The sequence below is a fragment of the Triticum aestivum genome, chromosome 6D (assembly GCF_018294505.1).
Source record: "Triticum aestivum cultivar Chinese Spring chromosome 6D, IWGSC CS RefSeq v2.1, whole genome shotgun sequence".
Lineage (NCBI taxonomy): Eukaryota > Viridiplantae > Streptophyta > Magnoliopsida > Poales > Poaceae > Triticum > Triticum aestivum.
Genome location: NC_057811.1, coordinates 289,234,331 through 289,243,988, shown reverse-complemented (window position 1 = coordinate 289,243,988; position 9,658 = coordinate 289,234,331). Strand labels below are relative to the sequence as shown.

The 9,658-nt window shown below is 43.0% G+C and overlaps 1 long non-coding RNA gene across 1 annotated transcript; it reads left to right on the top strand.

The window, feature by feature from the left end:
- The first annotated feature begins 5,441 nt into the window (after positions 1–5,441).
- Positions 5,442–8,584, top strand: LOC123144696 (uncharacterized). The gene is made up of 2 exons (XR_006471853.1): positions 5,442–5,898; positions 6,813–8,584. It is a non-coding gene; the product is annotated as an uncharacterized lncRNA (long non-coding RNA).
- The last annotated feature ends 1,074 nt before the right edge of the window (positions 8,585–9,658 follow it).

Sequence of the window (9,658 nt, the reverse complement as noted above, 5' to 3'; positions counted from 1 at the left end):
CAGCAGCTAGGTAGTATGGATCAGGATGGAAGATAGTATGAAGCCACAGAATAACAGTCGTCACACAGTGAAGTCAATCAGATCATGCAAGCACGCAATGACTTCATGAAGACAAACTGTAAGTAAAGAGAGGGAGGAGATAGAACCAGTTGCTCGATGAGGACAAGGATTTGTTGGACCAGTTCCAGTTGCTGTGACAACTGTACGTCTGGTTTGGGAGGCTGAGATTCAACTCAGAAGACCGCGTCTTCACCTTATTCCCCTTGAGCTAAGGACACTTAGTCCTCGCCCAATCACTCTGGTAAGTCTTCAAGTAGACTTCCAAACCTTCACAGACTTCGTTCACCGGCAATCCACAATGACTCTTGGATGCTCAGAACGCGACGCCTAATCGGCTGGAGGATTCACAGTCCTCAAGTGTAACAAGTCTTCAGATCACGCGGACAGAAAGACTTTAGTGATGCCTAACACTCTTTGGCTCTGGGTGTTTTGGGCTTTGTCCTCACTAGGATCTCTCTCTGAAATGCTTCGGAGGTGGGTTGCTCTCAAACGACAAAAGCCGTGCACTAACTCTGAGCAGCCACCAATTTATGGTGTAGGGGGTGGGCTATTTATAGCCAGGAGGCAACCCGACCTGATTTGTCCGAAATGACCCTGGGTCACTAAGGAACTGACACGTGTCTAACGGTCAGATTTCAAACACACGCGACAGCTTGACTTGGGCTACAAGTAAAGCTGACTCATCCAGCTCTGGATAAGATTTGCTCTCATCGTCTTCGCTCGAAGACATAGGATTTGGTTGAGCATCACTTCAGTCACTCTGACTTTGTTCACTTGGACCCCACTTAACAGTGCGGTGGTTCCTATGACTCAACAAAGAAGAAAAGGAAACTATGAAACAACTATGTCTTTGTACTCCATAGTCTTCACGTGAATGTCTTCTCGAGTCATAATCTTCGTTGTGAATATCTTCACAAACCACCATTGTCTTCAATGTCTTCACACATTTTTTAGGGGTCATCTCCGGTAGGAAAACCGAATCAATGAGGGACTACTACCTGTGTTATCCTGCAATTCTCACAAACACATTAGTCCCTCAACCAGGTTTGTCGTCAATACTCCAAAACCAACTAGGGGTGGCACTAGATGCACTTACACTTCCTCTCGAAGATCCATTTATTCTCAATGGCTTGCCGATCATCGGGCAAGTCCACCAAAGTCCACACTTTGTTCTCATACATGGATTCTATCTCAGATTTCATGGCCTCAAGCCATCTGGCATAATTTGGGCTCATCATCGCTTCCTCATAGTTCGCATGTTCATCATGGTCTAGCAACATGACTTCCAGAACAGGATTACCGTACCACTCTAGTGCAGATCGTACTCTAGTTGACCTACGAGGTTCTGTAGTAACTTGATCTGAAGTTTCATGATCATCATCATTAACTTCCTCACTAATTGGTGTAGGCATCACTGGAATTGATTTCAGTGATGAGCTACTTTCCAATTCGAGAGAAGGTACAATTACCTTATCAAGTTCTACTTTCCTCCCACTCACTTCTTTCAAGAGAAACTCCTTCTCTAGAAAGGATCCAGTCTTAACAACAAAGATCTTGCCTTAGGATCTGTGATAGAAGGTGTACCCAATAGTTTCTTTTGGGTATCCTATGAAGACGCACTTCTCTGATTTGGGTTTGAGCTTATTAGGCTGAAACTTTTTCACATAAGCATCGCAACCCCAAACTTTGAGAAACGGCAGCTAAGGTTTCTTGTTAAACCACAGTTCATACGGTGTCGCCTCAACGGACTTTTAGACGGTGCCCTATTTAACGTGAATGCAGCTGTCTCTAATGCATAACCCCAAAAATGATAGTGGTAAATCGGTAAGAGACATCATAGATCGCACCATATCTAATAAAGTATGGTTACGATGTTCGGACACACCATTACGCCGTGGTGTTCCAGGTGGCATGAGTTGCGAAACTATTCCACATTGTTTCAAATGAAGGCCAAACTTGTAACTCAAATATTCGCCTCCGCGATCAGATCGTAGAAACTTTATTTTTTTGTTACGATGATTCTCAACTTCACTCTGAAATTCTTTGAACTTTTCAAATGTTTCAGACTTGTGTTTCATTAAGTAGATATACCCATATCTGCTCAATCATCTGTGAAGGTCATAAAATAACGATACCCGCCACGAGCCTCAATACTCATCGGACTGCATACATCAGTATGTATTATTTCCAACAAGTCAGTTGCTCGCTCAATTGTTTCGGAGAACGGAGTCTTAGCCATCTTGCCCATGAGGCATGGTTCACAAGCATCAAGTGATTCATAATAAAGTGATTCCAAAAGCCCATCAGCATGGAGTTTCTTCATGCGCTTTACACCAATATGACCTAAACAGCAGTGCCACAAATAAGTTGCACTATCATTATTAACTTTGCATATTTTGGCTTCAAAATTATGAACGTGTGTATCACTATGATCGAGATTCAATAAACCATTCTTGGGTGTATGACCACAGAAGGTTTTATTCATGTAAACAGAATAACAATTATTCTTTGACTTAAATGAATAACCGTATTGCAATAAACATGATCCAATCATATTATGCTCAATGCAAACACCAAATAACATTTATTTTAGGTTCAACACTAATCCCGAAGGTAAAGAGAGTGTGCGATGGTGATCTTATCAACCTTGGAATCACTTCCAACACACATCGTCATCTCGCCCTCAACTAGTCTATGTTCATTTTGTAACTCATGTTTCATGTTACTAATCATAGCAACTAAACCAGTATCAAATACCAAGGGGCTACTATGAACACTAGTAAGTACACATCAATAACATGTATATCATATATACTTTCACTTTGCCATCCTTCTTAGCCACCAAGTATTTGGGGCAGTTCTGCTTCCAGTGACCATTTTCTTTGTAGTATAAGCACTCAGTTTCAGGCTTGGGTCTAGCTTTGGGCTTCTTCATGGGAGTGGCATCTTGCTTCATTCTTCTTGAAGTTCCCTTTCTTTCCCTTGCCCTTTTACTTGAAACTAGTGGTCTTGTCAACCATCAACATTTGATGCTTTTCTTGATTTCTACATTCGTCGATTTCAGCATCACGAAGAGCTCGGGAATCGTTTACGTCATCCCTTGCATATTATAGTTCATCACGAAGTTCCAGGAACTTGGTGATAGTGACTAGAGAACTCTGTCAATCACTATCTTATCTGGAAGATTAACTCCCACTTGATTCAAGCGATTGTAGTACTCAGACATTCTGAGCACATGCTCACTGGTTGAGCTATTCCCCTCCGTCTTGTAGGCAAAGTACTTGTCAGAGGTCTCATACCTCTCGACTCAGGCATGAGTCTGAAATACCAATTTCAGCTCTTGGAACATCTTATATGCTCCGTGGCGTTCAAAACATTTTTGAAGTTCCAGTTCTAAGCCGTAAAGCATTGCACACTAAACTATCAAGTAGTCATCATACCGAGCTTGCCAAACGTTCATAACGTCTGCATCTGCTTCTGCAATAGGTCCGTCACCTAGCGGTACATCAAGGACATAATTCTTCTGTGCAACAATGAGGATAATCCTCAGATCACAGACCCAGTCCGCATCATTGCTACTAACATCTTTCAACTTATTTTTCTCTAGGAACATATCAAAAATAAACGGGGAGCTACATCGCGAGCTATTGATCTACAATATAATTTGCAAATACTATCAGGACTAAGTTCATGATAAATTAAAGTTCAATTAATCAAATTACTTAAGTACTCCCACTTAGATAGACATCCCTCTAGTCATCTAAATGATTACGTGATCCATATCAACTAAACCATGTCCGATCATCACGTGAGATGGAATAGTTTTCAATGGTGAACATCGCTATGTTGATCATATCTACTATATGATTCACGCTCGACCTTTCGGTCTCAGTGTTCCGAGGCCATATATTCATATGCTAGGCTCATCAAGTTTAACCCTAGTATTCTGCGTGTGCAAAACTGGCTTGCACCCATTGTATGTGAACGTAGAGCTTATCACACCCGATCATCACGTGGTGTCTCGACACGACGAACTATAGCAACGGTGCATACTCAGGGAGAACACTTATACCTTGAAATTTAGTGAGAGATCATCTTATAATGCTACCGCCGTACTAAGCAAAATAAGATGCATAAACGATAAACATCACATGCAATCAATATAAGTGATATGATATGGCCATCATCATCTTATGCCTTTGATCTCCATCTCCAAAGCACCGTCATGATCACCATCGTCACCGGCTTGACACCTTGATCTCTATCAAAGCATCGTTGTCGTCTCGCCAACTATTGCTTCTACGACTATCGCTACCGCTTAGAGAGAAAGTAAAGCAATTACATGGCGATTTCATTTCATACAATAAAGCGACAACAATATGGCTCCCGCCAGTTGCCGATAACTATTACAAAACATGATCATCTCATACAACAATTTATATATCATCACGTCCTGACCATATCACATCACAACAAGCCTTGCAAAAACAAGTTAGACGTCCTCTACTTTGTTGTTGCAAATTTTACGTGGATGCTACGGGCTTCTAGCAAGAACCGTTCTTACCTACGCATCAAAACCACAATGATTTTTCGTCAAGTGTGCTGTTTTAACCTTCAACAAGGACCGGGCGCAGTCAAACTCAATTCAACTAAAGTTGGAGAAACAGACACCCCCTAGCCACCTGTGTGCGAAGCACGTCAGTAGAACCACGCTCATGAACGCGGTCATGTAATGTCGGTCCGGGCCGCTTCATCCAACAATACAGCCGAATCAAAGTAAGACATGCTGGTAAGCAGTATGACTATTATCGCCCACAACTCTTTGTGTTCTACTCGCGCATATAACATCTACGCATAGACCTGGCTCGGATGTCACTGTTGGGAAACGTAGTATTTCAAAAAAATTGCCTACGATCATGCAAGATCTATCTAGGAGAAGCATAGCAATGAGCGGGGAGAGTGTGTCCACGCACCCTCGTAGACCGAAAGCGGAAGCGTTTAGTAACGCGGTTGATGTAGTCGAATGTCTTCGCGATTCAACCGATCCAAGTACCGAACGCATGACACCTCCGCGATCTGCACACGTTGAGCTCGGTGACGTCCCTCGAACTCTTGATCCAGCTGAGGCCGAGGAAGAGTTCCGTCAACACGACGGCGTGGTGACGGTGATGATGAAGTTACCGGCACAGGGCTTCGCCTAAGCACTGCGATGATATGATCGAGGTGTGTTTCTGTGGTGGGGGGCACCGCACATGGCTAAAAGATCAACTTGTGTGTGTTCTAGGGTGCCCCCTCCCGACATATATAAAGAAGGGAGGGAGGAGGAGGCCAGCGAGGGATGGCGCGCCCAAGGGGGGAGTCCTACTCCAAGGCCTCATTTGGTTGCAGGGTTTCCCGGGGGGATCCCCGCTGTTTCCCCGGGCCGGAGAACCACGGGCCGAGTTGGCCCAGGGAAATCGAGTTGTTCATTTCGACCGCATCCATCTCGGGGTAACCCTGCCCGACCCACGTCCTTTCCACGGGGAGGAAACCCACGACCCCAGAGCTCGGGGAGGAAATCCACGGCTCGAGCGAGATGAGCGAACGACAGCGCGCCGTCAACCAAGATCCAGCGCCCCCAACCGCCTCCGAGCTCCTCCGCCGGCGACAAGAAGCAACGCTCCCTACCCCCTCCCTCCGGTGCTGAGGATCCAAGCTCCGCCCCTCCAGCGACGGCGACGGACCGCGACCGTCACCGTTCTCCTTCCCCGGATCTCCCCTCCGCCTCCAAGCTCCGATCCCCTCCGGCGACGGCGGTGGCAACGGTTCCGCGGACGTTACTGTCTCATCTGATCAAGGGTTTGCCCCCTCCTCCTTCCCCCATATTTTTCTTTTCAGTTCATGGCTTCACCATCCCTGATCTTGAACCACCGGTTCCATACGAGCTTGTATTTTTCTTGTGTAGTTCTTGAACCACCAGTTCCATATGAGTTGTATTTTCATGTGTGCCAGCTACGATTTGTTTCTATGTAGCATGCTATGCCACCCATCGAATTGTGAAAAGTAGTCTGAAGCTTGATGCATATAGTTGCTCATACATTTGGTAAAACTTTGGACTTGTATGCACCAGATTGGGTCAGTTGGTTCAATTTCATAGCTATAGTTGCTCATACATTTTCATTGTTGACATCAGATTTCATATGTTATATGAGGTACAGAACACTGATTACTGATTAGATTTAGATACAAGCAGATCAATATAGTTGTATGAATCAAGCTCTTGTGAGCAGGTGACATTTGTGAGCAATTATTCTGCATATATTTTAGATAGAAACTAGCAAAACAACGCCATTGTTTTTCTTAATTGACATGAATCAACGCCACACCACTCTTGCCTTAAGAACGTGTAAGAACTGGACTGCTCCAGATTCTTTTTTGCCCATCTAGTTTGGCCGCCGTCAAATTTTTATTTGCGACAAGAATTCATGCCACCACCCTTGCCTTAAGAACGTGTGAGAACGGGACTGCTCCAGTTACCTTTTTTGTCCATCAAGGTTGGCTGCCGTCAAATATTTACTTGTATGTGTTCTTTTTTGATGTAATTGAGTGCCTTCTCGATTCCAATCCGGCCTAGGCCAAAAATGTTTTGACTCCTACGTACAAATCTATATTAGCTTCTTTAAATCTGTACCATTCTTGTTTGCTAGTTAAATCTGGTCCGTTCATTCTAATAATACAATAGATAGTAACTCGAGCACTACTGCCTGTTGCAGGCTTTTCAACTCACTATATGAGCTTGATCTTGTTATCTTTAATCGGTCATTGAGAAGAAAGAAAGAAAGGTATGGGAAAGCTTAAATTTATTGGTTGGTATGAATTGAACAGCTAGCCAAGAAGAGATGTGATTGGTGATGTTTATGTTCTGAGTTCTGCTGCCGTTTACATGATAAATCTTTTGCTGCTGGTTCTTATTAGATGAGCCAAAGAGTAAAGGTAGAGGTGAGATGATTTGTTTCCTTCCTAAGGTGTATAGTTGTACCTCCAAGATAGGCAAGAGCAATTTAATAGTTCATTTCAGTTTTCTACCTATAGTTCCAGGAAGGTGGAGCTGTAGCTGGAAGATATAGGAGACATATGTAGCTTACTTTTGTCTTGTTTGTTCACTTCCAGATAGATGGATATACGGCTGTTTATAGCAAAGCATGAGTAGAAATGGTTGCAAATGTGCAAATAAAGGTGTATAGTAGAATCATATATCTTTTTGTTTGTTATACACCTATTTCAAGCAGATCAGTTGTTGATTTCTCTTCACCGGCTTTGGTTTCATCATGCCTTTGTTTATATTCAGCAGATCAGCTGTGGTGTGACACCTATTTAATGGTGTGTTTAATGCTCTCACAAACCCATGATCAAAGAATGACCATATATTGATATGCATAAGTTTATAAGTAGTTTATTGACCTATATGCAGTGTTGTGACTTCAGTGCAGATGATCGTACCGTGATTTTGCCATGTAAGGACCTGGAAAATGAACCAATGGTAGTTCTTGGAGGGCAAACTCTGTTCATCATTGTTCTCTTTGTAGATACCCATTGAGACAAACAATATTATTTTGTGTCTACTCTTTTACTCACTTACTTCAATATGTCTTAGATTAATCGAAGCAATCTTTTTTTCTTGAATATGTTGATACATTTTTATGTGCATTTATTTTGGAAATGCATATTTTCCCATGGCATGAAGGTCTTAGATATATCAGGGTGAGCACAACGAAAAGCATTGCAAGTCGTTCATTTGATTTAAGCGTAGTTGGTAATGTATTACACCAATCAAAATATAATAATGAACAACATTGTGACCTTACGGCGCTGCAAAGCGCATGATTACTTCAAGTGAATATTAAATCTGAGTACTTTGTAGTGACTGCAAGTGGCATTTTGGTTCTTAGGACATTCTGATTCTGAGTACTTTGTAGAGCTTCAAAGAAGCTTGAAGAAATTAATATTCTTTTCGCAAGCAATTTAGTCGATTTTTTATGCACACTGCACATATCATATATTGGTTCATACTATTTCATCCTAATCCATTTATACTTAAAAATAGTCTATTGAAACTGAACTGGTGCTAACTTAATATTTTGTGTAGTTCAGTCAACATCAAGATGCGGTACCTGATGTCCATGCAGAGTGGAGAAACGACTTGAGTAGGGCTAGTGATCGCCGCCTTGCAGTTCATCTAATTTGAAAGTATCTCTGCCTTGGACATGGCAAGTGATAATTCAGTTTTCTTTTGTCGTGAACAAATTTGAATGATGATAGCACATGAAAATTATTTAGGCCAACGGTTGATCTCAATGAGATGTGGACTGACCGGTATCTGAACCCTTGTTAACTGACGGTTTTATGTATTTGTTTATATGAATTATGAGATTTTATGTATTTGTTTTTTAGAATTATTTGTGGAATTCTTATCTATGGTCCATTGTTATCGGTAGAATTTTGTATGAAGGCTCTGAATTTTTATATGTAAAAATCTGTTGTTATCTGTGTAGCAAAGTCGCTTGTGATATGTGTTAATTTGAGGGTTTTCCTTCCCCCCCCCCCCCCCCCCCCCTAATTGCCATTTGGGAACCTGGGCAGTGGGAAGATCTCCCACGTGGTGGGAGGGAAACCATGAGCACAGGAAAAAATCCCCCTAGGGGTTTATTGCCCTGGTTTTTTTCTACCCAACAACCAAATGAGGCCCAAGTAGGATTCGCCCCCCCTTTCCTACTCCCACAAGGAGAAGGGGGAATGAGGAGGAGAAGAGAAGGAAAGGGGGGCCCGGCCCCCTAGCCCTAGTTCAATTTGGTTTGGGCTAGGGGGGCGCGCGCCACTCCTTGGCCTTCCTCCTCTCTTCCACCACTAGGCCCATGAGGCCCAATAACTTCCTGTGGGGGGGGGGGGGGGTTCTGGTAACCCCCGGTACTCCGAAACTCATCCGAAACGACCCGAACCATTCTGATGTCCGAATGTAACCTTTCAATATATGAATCTTTATGTCTCGACCATTTCGAGACTCCTTGTCACGTCCGTGATCTCATCCGGGACTCCGAACAACCTTCGGTACATCAAATCACATAACTCATAATACAAATCGTCATCGAACGTTAAGCGTGCGGACCCTACGGGTTCGACAACTATGTAGATATGACCGAGACACATCTCCGGTCAATAACCAATAGCAGAAACTGGATGCTCATATTGGCTCCTACATATTCTAAGAGGATCTTTATTGGTCAAACCACACAACGACATACGTTGTTCCCTATGTCATCGGTATGTTACTTGCCTGAGATTCGATCGTCGGTATCATCATACCTAGTTCAATCTCTTTACCGGCAAGTCTCTTTACTCATTCCGTAATGCATCATCCCGCAACTAACTCATTAGTCACATTGCTTGCAAGGCTTATAGTGATGTGCATTACCGAAAGGGCCCAGAGATATCTCTCCAACAATCGGAGTGACAAATCCTAATCTCGATCTATGCCAACTCAACAAACACCATCGGAGACACTTGTAAAGCATCTTTATAATCACCTAGTTATGTTGTGACGTTTGATAGCACATTAAGTGTT